The sequence below is a fragment of the Cetorhinus maximus genome, chromosome 19 (genome assembly GCF_964194155.1).
Source record: "Cetorhinus maximus chromosome 19, sCetMax3.hap1.1, whole genome shotgun sequence".
Taxonomy (NCBI): Eukaryota; Metazoa; Chordata; class Chondrichthyes; order Lamniformes; family Cetorhinidae; genus Cetorhinus; species Cetorhinus maximus.
This window is the reverse complement of record NC_135897.1, coordinates 83726338-83738716: the sequence shown is the minus strand read 5'-3', so window position 1 is coordinate 83738716 and position 12379 is coordinate 83726338.

Sequence of the window (12379 nt, the reverse complement as noted above, 5' to 3'; positions counted from 1 at the left end):
CAACACATTTAAACAATTCTGGGTACCTGAAAGGGTGGTGGAGGCAGATTCAACCTGACTTTCAGAAGATAATCAGGTCCCTGAACAGAGAAATTGCAGGGCCATAGGGCACGGGAGTGGGACAAGGTGAGTCTTGCAGAGAGAGATGGCATAGACACAATGGGCCAAATAACGAGCTCCTGTGCTCTAACTATTCTATGAAGTAAGAGTTTTTTTTTAACCTGATAAGAGTGCACATTAGTTAGCCTGTGTTTTGTTGCATTAAATTCCAAGGTTGTCTGGAACTGCCTGGGAAGAATCCATCGCTAGGTCTACTGTAGGGCGCTTTATGTATTGATTACCAAAAAGAAGTTAAAAGTTACCCTATTTCTGTAGCTCAGCTAGACTAGGGTGGCCAACACCACCCTTTAGGAAAAAAACAAAATACTGCGGATGCTGGAAATCTGAAACAAAAACAGGGAATGCTGGAAAAACTCAGCAGGTCTAACAGCCTCTGTGGAGAGAAAAAAAAGTGTTAACATTTTGAGTCCTTATGACTCTTCAGAGCTAAGGAGAAGTAAAAATGTGATGAAATTTATACTGTTTAAGGGGGGGTGGAGCCGGTGAAGCTGGATAGAAGGCCAGCGATAGGTGGAGGCAAAGGAGAGATTGCCAGAGATGTCTTGGAGAAAAGGTCAAAGGGGTGTTAATGGTAGTGGTACTGATGGTTGCAGTAAGGTCAGAAAGCAGAATGTGATAATAGCAGAACAAGGGTAAGCACTCTGGAAAGAACAACATCAACAAGTGACAGATGTGGGGTATGATTGGAGGAGGGGCCGATGGTGGGGAAAAAAGATTATTTTATCCCCACCTTTTATCCTATTTTCAATGAATAAAAATGAAAATAAATAAAAATTTTAAGAATGAAAAAATAAAAGTTGTAAATTGATTTTTGAAAAAAAGGGGGTGGGGGTGGAGGAGAGAGTTCATGGTCTGAAGTTGCTGAGCTCAATGTTAAGTACAGAAGGCTGTAAAGTGCTTAATTGGAAGATGAGGTGCTGTTCCTCCAGTTTGCGTTGAGCTTCACTGGAACATTGCAGCAGGCCAAGGACGGACATGTGGGCATGAGAGCAGGGTGGAGTGTTGAAATGGCAAGCGACAGGGAGGTCTGGGTAATGCTTGCGGACAGACCGAAGGTGTTTCGCAAAGCGGTCACCCAGTCTGCGTTTGATCTCCCCGACGTAGAGGAGACCACATTGGGATCAGCGAATGCAGTAGAGCAAATTGAAGGAGGTGCAAGTGAAATGCTGCTTCATCTGAAAGAAGCGTTTGGGCCCTTGGACAGTGAGGTCTCTTCCCCTTGTCTAGTCTCTTCCCACCTACATCCGCGATTCCTCTGATGCCCTACGTCATATCAACAATTTCCAGTTCCCTGACCCTAACTGTTGTCTCTTCACCATGGATGTCCAATCCCTCTACACCTCCATCTCCCACCGGGATGGTCTGATGACTCTCCGCTTCTTCCTTGAACAGAGGCCCAAACAATCCCCATCCACCACTACTCTCCTCCGTCTGACTGAATTTGTTCTCTCACTGAACAATTTCTTCTTTAACTTGTCTCACTTCCTCCAAATAAAAGGTGTGGCTATGGGTACCTGCATGGGCCCCAGTTTTTGCCTGTCTCTTTATTGGGTATATGGAACATATGTTCCAGTCCTACTCAAGCCCCCTCCCACAACTCTTTCTCCGATACATCGATGACTGTTTTGATGCTGCTTCATGCTCTCGTCTGGATCTGGAAAACTTTATCAATTTTGCTTCCAATTTCCACCCCTCCATTACCTTCACATAGTCCATCTCTGACACTTCCTTCCCTTCCTTGACCTCTCTGTCTCAATTTCTGGTGATGGACTGTCCACCAATATTTACTACAAGCCCACCGACTCCCACAGCTACCTCATTTACAGCTCTTCATACCCTGCTTCCTGTAAGGACTCCATCCCATTCTCTCAGTTCCTTCGCCTCCGTCGCATCTGTTCCGATGATGCCACTTTCCAAAACGGCACTTCTGAAATGTCTTCTTCCCTAACCGAGGTTTCCCACCCACGGTAGTTGACAGGGCCCTCAACAATGTCCGACCCATCTTCTGCACCACTGCCCTCACACCTTCCTCTCCCTCCAAGAACCATGATTGGGCCCCCCTTATCCTCACTTTTCACCCCACCAGCCTCCGCATTCAAAGGATCATCCTCCGCCATTTCCGCCAACTCCAGCATGATGCCACCACCAAACACATCTTCCCTTCACCTTCCCCCGTCAGCATTTCGCAGGGACTGTTCCCTCCGGGACACCCTGGCCCACTCCTCCATCACCCCCAATACCTCATCTCCCTCCCACGGCACCTTCCCATGTGATCACAGAAGGTGCAACAGCTGCCCCATTACCTCCTCCCTCCTCACCGTCCAAGGGCCCAAACACTCCTTTCAAGCGAAGCAGCATTTCACTTGCACTTCCCTCAATTTAGTCTACTGCATTCACTGCTCCCAATGTGGTCTCCTCTACATTGGAGAGACCAAACACAGACTGGGTGACCGCTTTGCGGAACACCTTCGGTCTGTCCGCAAGCATAACCCAGACTTCCCAGCCGCTTGGCATTTCAACACACCACCCTGCTCTCTTGCCCACATGTCCATCCTTGGCCTGCTGCAATGTTCCAGGGAAGCCCAGTGCAAACTGGAGGAACAGCACCTCATCTTCCGATTAGGCACTTCACAGCCTTCCGGACTTCATTTCTCAATTTTTATTTGTTCATTTTTTAATTGTTTATTTTTTACCCATTTTTATTTATTTTCATTTTTATTCATTGTTTTACCCCCATCTTTTATGCTTTTTTCGATCTTTTTCCCCACCACCGTCCCCTCCCCCAACCCTACCTTCACTAGGGCCATCTGTCACTTGTTCATGTTGTTCTTTCCAGAGTGCTTACCCTAGTCCTGCTATTATCACATTCTGCTTTAGAACAAGAACAAAGAACAAAGAAAAGTACAGCACAGGAACAGGCCCTTTGGCCCTCCAAGCCTGCGCCGATCATATTGCCTGTCAACTAAAACATTTTGCACTTCCGGGGTCCGTATCCCTCTATTCCCATCCTATTCATGTATTTGTTAAGCTGCCTCTTAAACACCACTATCGTACCTGCTTCCACCACCTCCTCTGGCAGCGAATTCCAGACACTCACTACCCTCTGCGTAAAAAACTTGCTCCGCACATCTCCTCTATAGTTTTCTCTTCTCACCTTAAATCTATGTCCCTTAGTAATTGACTCTTCCACCCTGGGAAAAAGCTTCTGACTATCTACTCTGTCCATGCCACTCATAATTTTGTAAACTTCTATCAAGTCTCCCCTCAATCTCCGTCGCTCTAGTGAGAACAATCCGAGTTTCCCCAACCTCTCCTCATAGCTAATAACCTCCAGACCAGGCAGCATCCTGGTAAACCTCCTCTGCACCCTCTCCAACGCCTCCATATCCTTCTGGTAATGTGGTGACCAGAATTGCACGCAATATTCCAAGTGTGGCCTAACCAAGGTTCTATACAGCTGCAGCATGACTTCCCAGCTTTTATACTCAATACCCCTGCCAATGAAGGCAAGCATGCCATATGCCTTCCTGCGTTGCCACTTTCAGTGACCTGTGGACCTGTACACCCAGATCCCTCTGCCCGTCGATGCACTTAAGGGTTCTGCCATTTACTGTATAATTCCTGCCTGTATTAGACCTTCCAAAATGCATTACCTTGCATTTGTCCGGATTAAACTCCATCTGCCATTTCTCCGCCCAAGTCTCCAACCGATCTATATCCCATTGTATCCTTTGACAATCCTCTTCACTATTTGCAACTCCTCCAACCTTATTGTCGTCTGCAAACTTACTAATCAGCCCAGTTACATTTTCCTCCAAATCATTTATGTATACTACAAACAGCAAAGGTCCCAGCACTGATCCCTGCGGAACTCCACTAGTCACAGCTCTCCATTCAGAAAAGCACCCTTCCACTGCTACCCTCTGTCTTCTATGACCAAGCCAATTCTGTATCCATCTTGCCAGCTCACCACTCATCCCGTGCGACTTTACCTTGTGTAGCAGTCTGCCATGAGGGACCTTGTCAAAGGCCTTACTGAAATCCATGTATATAACATCCACTGTCCTTCCATCATCGATCATCTTTGTCACTTTCTCGAAAAACTCGATCAAGTTAGTGAGACACGACCTCCCCTTCACAAAACCATGCTGCCTCTCACTAATACGCCCATTTGCTTCCAAATGGTAGTAAATCCTGTCACAGAGAATCTTCTCCAATAATTTCCCTACCACTGACGTAAGGCTCACCGGCCTGTAATTTCCTGGATTATCCCTGCTACCCTTCTTAAACAATGCAACAACATTGGCCATTCTCCAGTCCTCTGGGACCTCACCCGTAGCCAGTGAGGATACAAAGATTTCTATCAAGGCCCCAGCAATCTCCTCCCTTGCCTCCCTCAGTACTCTGGGGTAGATCCCATCTGGCCCTGGGGACTTATCCACCTTAATATTCTTCAAGACGCCCAACACCTCTTTTTTGATCTCAACATGATCCAGGCTATCTACACATTCTTCCCTAGACAAATCGACCACTAAGTCCTTCTCTTTGGTGAATACTGATGAGAAGTATTCATTTAGTATCTCTCCCATTTCCTCTGGCTCCACACACAGATTCCCACCTCTGTCCCTGAGTGGGCCTACCCTTTCCCTGGCTACCCTCTTGCTTTTTACATATGTATAAAAGGCCTTGGGATTTTCCTTAATCCTGGTTACCAGTGACTTTTCATGACCCCTTTTAGCCCTCCTGACTCCTTGCTTAAGTTTCTTCCTACTTTCTTTGTATTCTCCACGGGCTTCATCTGTTCCCAGCTTTCTAGCCCTTACGAATGCTTCCCTTTTCTTTTTGACTAATCTCACAATATCCTTCGTTATCCAAGGTTCCTGAAACTTGCCATGCTTATCCTTCATCCTAGCAGGAACATGCCGGTCCTGAATTCTTATCAACTGACGTTTGAAAGCCCCCCACATGTCAGTTGTTGATTTGCCCTCAAACATCCGCCTCCAGTCTAGATTCCTCAGTTCCTGCCTAATATTGTTATAATTAGCCTTCCCCCAATTAAGCACCTTAACCCGAGGACTCCTGTTATCCTTATCCACCAGTACCTTGAAACTTACTGAATTATGGTCACTTTTACCAAATGCTCCCCTACTGAAACTTCGACCACCTGGCCGGGTTCATTCCCTAATACCAGGTCCAGTATTGCCCCTTCCCTAGTTGGACTATCTACATATTGTCTCAGGAAGCCCTCCTGGATGCACCTTAAAATTCTGCACCATCCAAACCCCTAGCACTAAGTGATTCCCAGTCAATATAGGGAAAGGTAAAATCACCCACCACAATAACCCCATTGCTTTTACATCTTTCCAAAATCTGCCTACATAACTGCTCCTCAATCTCCCGCTGGCAATTGGGAGGCCTATAGTAAACCCCAACATTGTGACTGCACCCTTCCTATTCCGGAGCTCTACCCATATTGCCTCGCTGCATGAGCCCACCGAGGTGTCCTCCTGTCGTACAGCTGTGATATTCCCCTTAACCAGCAGTGCAACTCCCCCACCTCTTCTACATCCCTCTCTATCCTGCCTGAAACATCAAAATCCTGGAACGTTTATCTGCCAATCCTGTCCATCCTTCAACCAAGTCTCTGTAATAGCAATAACATCATAGTCCCAAGTACTAATCCAAGCTCTAAACTCATCTGCCTTGCCTGTTATACTTGACCTTAGATCCTTAATGCCACCATCAGCACCTCCTTTTAGTACCATTACCATTAACACCCTTTTGTCCTTTTGTTTATGACATCTTTGTTAATCTCTCCTTTGCCCCCACCTATTGTTGGCCTTCTATCCAGCTTCACCCACTCCACCTCCCTTAAACAGTATAAATTTCATCACATTTTTACTTCTCTTTAGCTCTGAAGTGTCATAAGGACTCAAAACGTTAACACTGTTTTTCTTCTCTCCACAGATGCTGTTAGACCTGCTGAGTTTTTCCAGCATTTTCTGTTTTTGTTCCACCCTTTAGGAAGGATGTCAAGGCCTTGGAGAGGGTGCAGAGACCATTTACTAGAATGGTACAAAAGAGACTTGTATTTATATATTTTGCCACCACCAGGTGTCTGTGCTTTGCAGCACTTTTTGAAGTATGGTCATCGTTGTAATGTAGGAAACGTGGCAGCCAATATACACAGCAAGCTCCCCCAAACACCAATGTGATAATGTCCGGATAATCTGTTTCTGTTCTGTTGATTGAGGGATACGTATTGGCCAGGACACTGGGGATAACCCCACTTTTCTCCTCTTCAAAGTAGCACCATGTGATCTTTTACATCCACCCAAGCAGGCAGATGGGGCCTCAGTTTAACACCTCAGCCGAAAGGCTGCACCTCTGACAGTGCAGCATTCCCTCAATTCTGCTCTGATGTGACAACCTTGATTTGGATGAGGGATGTTTGTTGTAGAGTGACTGGAGAAACTGGGATTGTTCTTCTAACGTCGCAGGTTATTTAATGTATGTGCTTAAAACAAGGGATTTTGATCGCGTGAACAAGGAGAAAATGTTTCTACAGGCAGGCAGGTTGATAGCCAGGGAACCCAGTTTTAAGATAATTGACTGAAGAATTAGAGGAAAGATGAGAATTTTTTAAGTGTATTATGATCTGCAGTGTACTAACTGGAAGCAGATGCAATAGCAAGTTTCAGAAGGGAATTGAATACATTGGAGTAAGAGTGCTCCAATTACCTGCCTATTAACTCCTTATCTTTACTATTAACGCCTACTCTGCACTAATGCTTTGATAAAAGCAAAAAGCTGCGGATGCTGGAAATCTAGAACAAAAACAAAAATACCTGGAAAAACTCGGCAGGTCTGACAGCATCTGCGGAGAGGGATACAGTTAACGTTTCGAATCTGCATGACCCTTCACCAGCATGATGAAGAGTCATGCGGACTCGAAACGTCAACTGTATCCCTCTCCGCAGACGCTGTCAGACCTGCTGAGCTTTTCCAGGTATTTTTTTTTGTTCCTTTACTGTTACCGTTCTCATTCTCTTTGCCTTTTGTTCCATATCTTTTGTAATTTAATCTCCCTCACTCTCTAACCTCTCCCTTACCTTCCTTTTCTTTGCTGCACCTGACACCCCCTCCCACTATCTTGTCAACAGCATAAAACCCATCACATTCCTGCCTCCTCTCAGTCCCGAGGAACAGTCACATTGGACTCGACATTAACTCTATTTTTCTCCCTCCACAGACGCTGTCAGACCTGCTTAGTTTTTCCAGAACTTCTACTTAACCCGCCGGTTCCTCCCAGAGCTGGTTTCCCCTCTAGTTCAGGAATCTGTGTATCTCAGCCTTGAATATATTCGATGTCTTTCGCTTCCACAGCTCTCTGGGGGGGTGAAGAGTTCCAAAGATTCATGACCTCGAGAGAATTGCCTCCTCATTTCCACCTTAAATGGGTCGCCCCTTATTCTGAAACTATAACCCCTAGTTTTAGATTCCGCCCCCCACCCCCCCACCACCCCACCATGAAGGGGTGGGGGGGGGGTGGTGGTGCAGCTTCTCAGCCAGGAGATTTTCAGCAGGAAACTTGCTCCTTCCAGCATTCTTTGGGTCAGCCCCTTCTGGCCTTTTGTTTAACCTGGGCTAATGGTTGCATGTTGGGACAATGGCAGGGGAAGTATATGCATCACCTTTAATCTGCCTCTATCTCAGCTGATTTCGATGTTCCCCACCCCTAATTGCCCTTGAATCGAACGGCTTTCCAGGCCATTTCAGAATCAGCCACATTGCTGCAGCATGTAGGCCAGACCAGGTAAGGACGGCAGATTTCCTCCCCTAGGGGACATCAGTGAACCGGATGGGGGGGCTTTTACACCAGTTGTTTCATTTCATGGTCACCAGCAGCTCTTCAATTCCAGATTATAATTTAAATTCAAATTCCACCAGCTGCTGTGGTGGGACTTGAACCCGTGTCATCGGAACAGCGCTTAATAAGAGAGTCCTTTTCAAACCTCCAAGCTCACAAAATTCAAGCAACATAAACCAGCAAAAAGGAAAACAGACCCAACATGACAGTTGTTTGGACTGTGAATGCTGACTTGCCATGGTTCACTTTGCATACCCCAGCCACCCTGCCAACAAGTCTGTTGCCCTGGTACATACTAATTACTGAAAGCCTCAAAAACATTGAGCTTTTTAAAAAAAAAATTGTTATTTATAGTTGAGGTTTCTCACTTTCACATGGCGTAGTGAGACTGTGTACATATCCTGCCATCCAGTGGACATTGCTGGTATTGCAGCACATGTTGGTGTTAGGTTTCAGAGGCTGGGCCCTCAAAAATTTTCCACTGATCTTAAAAGTTGCATTTTTTTGTGGGGACAGTAGGCGGTTGACATCTACTTCTGTTTGCAGTTTTGTATGTGGATTTTGTCCCTATTCTCAAGACTATGATTCCAAATATTTCCCCATTTTCATTAACAGCATCTAATATGAAACATGGGAGTTAATCTAAAACATTTTCTTTATATTCTTAATTTTGATTTCTTGGAACTACAACTTCACTCCAAAAATCTTACATATACACAATTTTGGGTGTGTATATCTGTCAAACTTTAATGAACATATAGAACTTCCAGAGGAAAAAGCCGTTGCCTCTGACGAGTGGGTCAATAACCGGAGGGCATGGATTTAAAATCATTACCAAAAGATATAAAGGGGAGAAAGAGGAGATTGTTTTTTTCACTGAGTTGTCAGGTTCTGGAACACCATCTGAAACAGTGGTGGAAGCTGGCTCCATAACTAAATTTAAAAGGAAATTGAACAGGTACGTCAGGATGAGGAACTTAAGAGGGTTATGGATTAAAAAGTGAGGGTATGGGATTAAGCATGACTGCTCTTTGAAAGAGCCAGTATAGGCTCAATGGGCCAATTGGCCTCTTCCTGTACTTCTGATTCCATGGCTCAGCCAACCTGGTCGGTGGTGGTATTATTGAGTCTTTGGCGACTCACATTGTACTCTAGTTGGGGAGTCAGTAGAGAAAGTAAGAACTTGCATTTATATAGCACCTTTCAAAAAGCCTCAAGATAACCCCAAGGGGCTCTTTACATCCAATGAAGCATTTTTGAAGTGCAGCCATTGTCGTAATGCAAGGAACGCGACAGCCAATTTGTGCACAGCAAGTTACCACCACCAGCAATGAAAGAAAGCAGGTCATCTCTTTTTGAGGGTTAGACATCGACTGGGAGAACTCCCTACTCCTCTCTGAATAGTGTCCTGGGATCTTTTATATCCATCTGAGATGGATCAATCATTAATTTTAAATTCAAGGTTGCCAGATTTTTTTGTTAACCAAAGGTATAGGAGGTAAAAATGGGTAAATGGAGTTAGTTCACAGATCAGCCATGATCTCATTGAACTGCAGAACAGGCTCAAGGGGCTGAATGGCCTCCTGTTCCTAGAGTGGGCCCAGAAGCTGAGAAGGCCGGAGTATAAGACAAGAATGGGAATATTGCAGAATGACGGGTACGTGTTCCTATCAATATAAATGTTTAGATTGTTTCAATCATAAATGGTAACATTAAAAAAACTTGGGACAATAGAAAGTTAGGAGAGGAACTGCACATATGTAACAAACCACCAGATGATCTATGGTGTTGCAAAGAGTGGGCAGCAACATATGGTCTCGAGGGAGGGTTTAAATGAGCCTGGCAGAGGGATGGGAATCTAAGCGTAGATTTAGAAGGGAGAGGAGCAACGCTGAAACTGGAAGGTGGAGGAAACAATGGCTAGAAAACAAGACAACAAGGGAGCTGTTCAGTGATTAATGGTATATACTTCAATGCAAGGAGCCTAGAGAATAAGGCAAACAGCTGAGGGCGCAGAGAGACACATGATAGCGTAGCTATTAATGAAACGCGGCTTAAAGAAGGGCAGAGATGGCAGCTCAACATTCCTGGCTGCAGGGGTTTCAGACAGGATGGAGAGGGGACTAAAAATAAAAGGTTGGTTTGGGGTGGGGGGAGGTGGGTGCTCGCAATCGGTTCAAGAAACAATCACAATTGTGAGGAGGAATGATGTGCGAGAAAGATCATCAAATCAGGTCACATGGGTTGAACTGAGGAACAAAAAAAGGGGCAATACAGCCAGAGGGAAATGGAGAAGGTGGAGGTGCCACAATGGTGGGGGGGGGGGCGGGGGGGTGCAATGGCATTTGTAAATATAAATATGTAGGCAGCTGATGAGTGTATCAATAATCAGAGAATTGCAGAAGCAATAGGGCAGGAACAGTCAGGGATTTTAACTACCCTGATATTAATTGGTATGGAGGTTGCAGGGTTCTTAAAATGCAGCCAGGAGATTATTTTTAGCCAGTAAGTAGCAAACCCAAGAGCAGTGGCAGTTCTGGATTTAGATTTAAGGTGGGCAGCTGGAAGGGGTATCAGAGGAAGACCATTTTAGTGGCAGGGATCATAATTTGGTTATTATTAGCCATAGTTATGGAAAAGACAAAGATAGACCAAGAGTAAAAGTTTTAAATTGGGGAGAGGCCTTTTTTTTTAACTAAAATGGGATATGATTTGACAAAAGTGGACTGGAAACAGCTGCTTGAATGTAAATCAGTGTCGGAGCAATGGGAAGCATTCGGAGACAGGGAAGGTTCAGAACAAATACATCCCCACAAAGAAAAAAAAGTGGGACTCTCGCATCTCGACAGTCCTGGATGTATAAGAGCATGCAGGGTAGGATAAGGCAAAGAAGAGAAGCGTATGCCTGATTCCGAGATCTCAATACTGCAGAAAGGCCTAGAGGGGTATGGAAAGTACAGGAGTAAAATTTAAAGGAAAATGAGGATATTAAAGAGAGAGAATGAAAACCGGTCAAGTAAAATCAAGGAAAACCCAAAGGAATGTTATAAATACATAAATAGCAAGAGGATAACTAAAGAAAGATTAGGGCCTATTAGAGACCAAAAAAGTTAATGTGTGGGTGGTGGCAGGAAATGAGAGTGGTTCTTAATGAACACTTTGCATCTGTCCTCACAAATGATGGGGATGATGCAGAAGTTGGGAGTTTAAAATATTGGGTTGGAATAAACAGTGAGAGGAAATATTAAGGGGTTTCCTCCTCCTTCAGATACCACGTCCTTAAGAGGGCGTTAGTGACCATAGACTTCCATTGGTCCATGATTATGCTTGGCAGTGGTTTGCTGTTGCCTTCTGTAGTATGGCCGACCAGGAGACTCTCTTGCTCTTATCACCTGCCATCAGGGGTATTGGAAGGATCTACAGACTGGTGATCAAACATTATGCACATATCTTCCATGGCCATCAAGTCCTGAAGTGGGACGTGAACCAAGAGCATCTGTCCCAGAGGCAGGGTCTCCACCACTGTGCCACAAGGCCAATGAAGGGGTTTAAGCATCTTTGAAAATAGATGAATTGCCAGGCCCTGATGAAACAAATCACCAGGTTGTTAAGAAAAGTGAGAGAAGGAAATAGCAGAGGCTCTGATCATCATTTTCCAATCCTCTCTGGCGACAGGCATAGTGCTAGAGGACTGGAGGTCAGCTAACACTGTATTGTTGTTCAAAAATGGAGGAAGGGGATAGACTGAGTAATTACAAGCCAGTCAACAATACTTTGGTGGTGGAAAAATTATTGGAAAAAAATGTTGAGGGACAGTATAAGTTGTCATTTAGAAAGACAGAGGGTAGCATGTTTGACACAGTACATAGATTTTAGCAAGGCTTTTGATAAGGTCCCACATGGTAGATTGTTCAGGAAAGTACAAGCCCCTGGACCCAAGGCCAAGTGATAATTTGGATCCAATATTAGCTCAGTGGGAAGAAGCAAAGGATAAGGGGTTGAAGGGTGTTTTGTGACTGAAAGGCTTGTTCACATTGGATTCCACAGGGTTCAGTGCTCGTTGTGGATATATGTAAATATATATCAATGATTTAGACATAAATGTAGGGGGATATGATTAAGAAGGTTGCAGATGACACAAAAAATTGACTGCGTGGTTGAGAGTGGGGAAGGGAGTTGTTGACAGCAGGAAAACATCAATGGGCTGGTCAGATGGGTAGAAAAGCGGCAAATGGAATTCAGTCTGGAGAAATGTGAGGTGATGCATTTGGGGAGGACAAACAAAGCAAGGGAATATGATAATAAATGGTATGATACCGAGAAGCGTAGAGGAACAGAGGGACCTTGGAGTGCAAGTTCACCCATCCCTGAAGGTAGCAGCACAGGTAG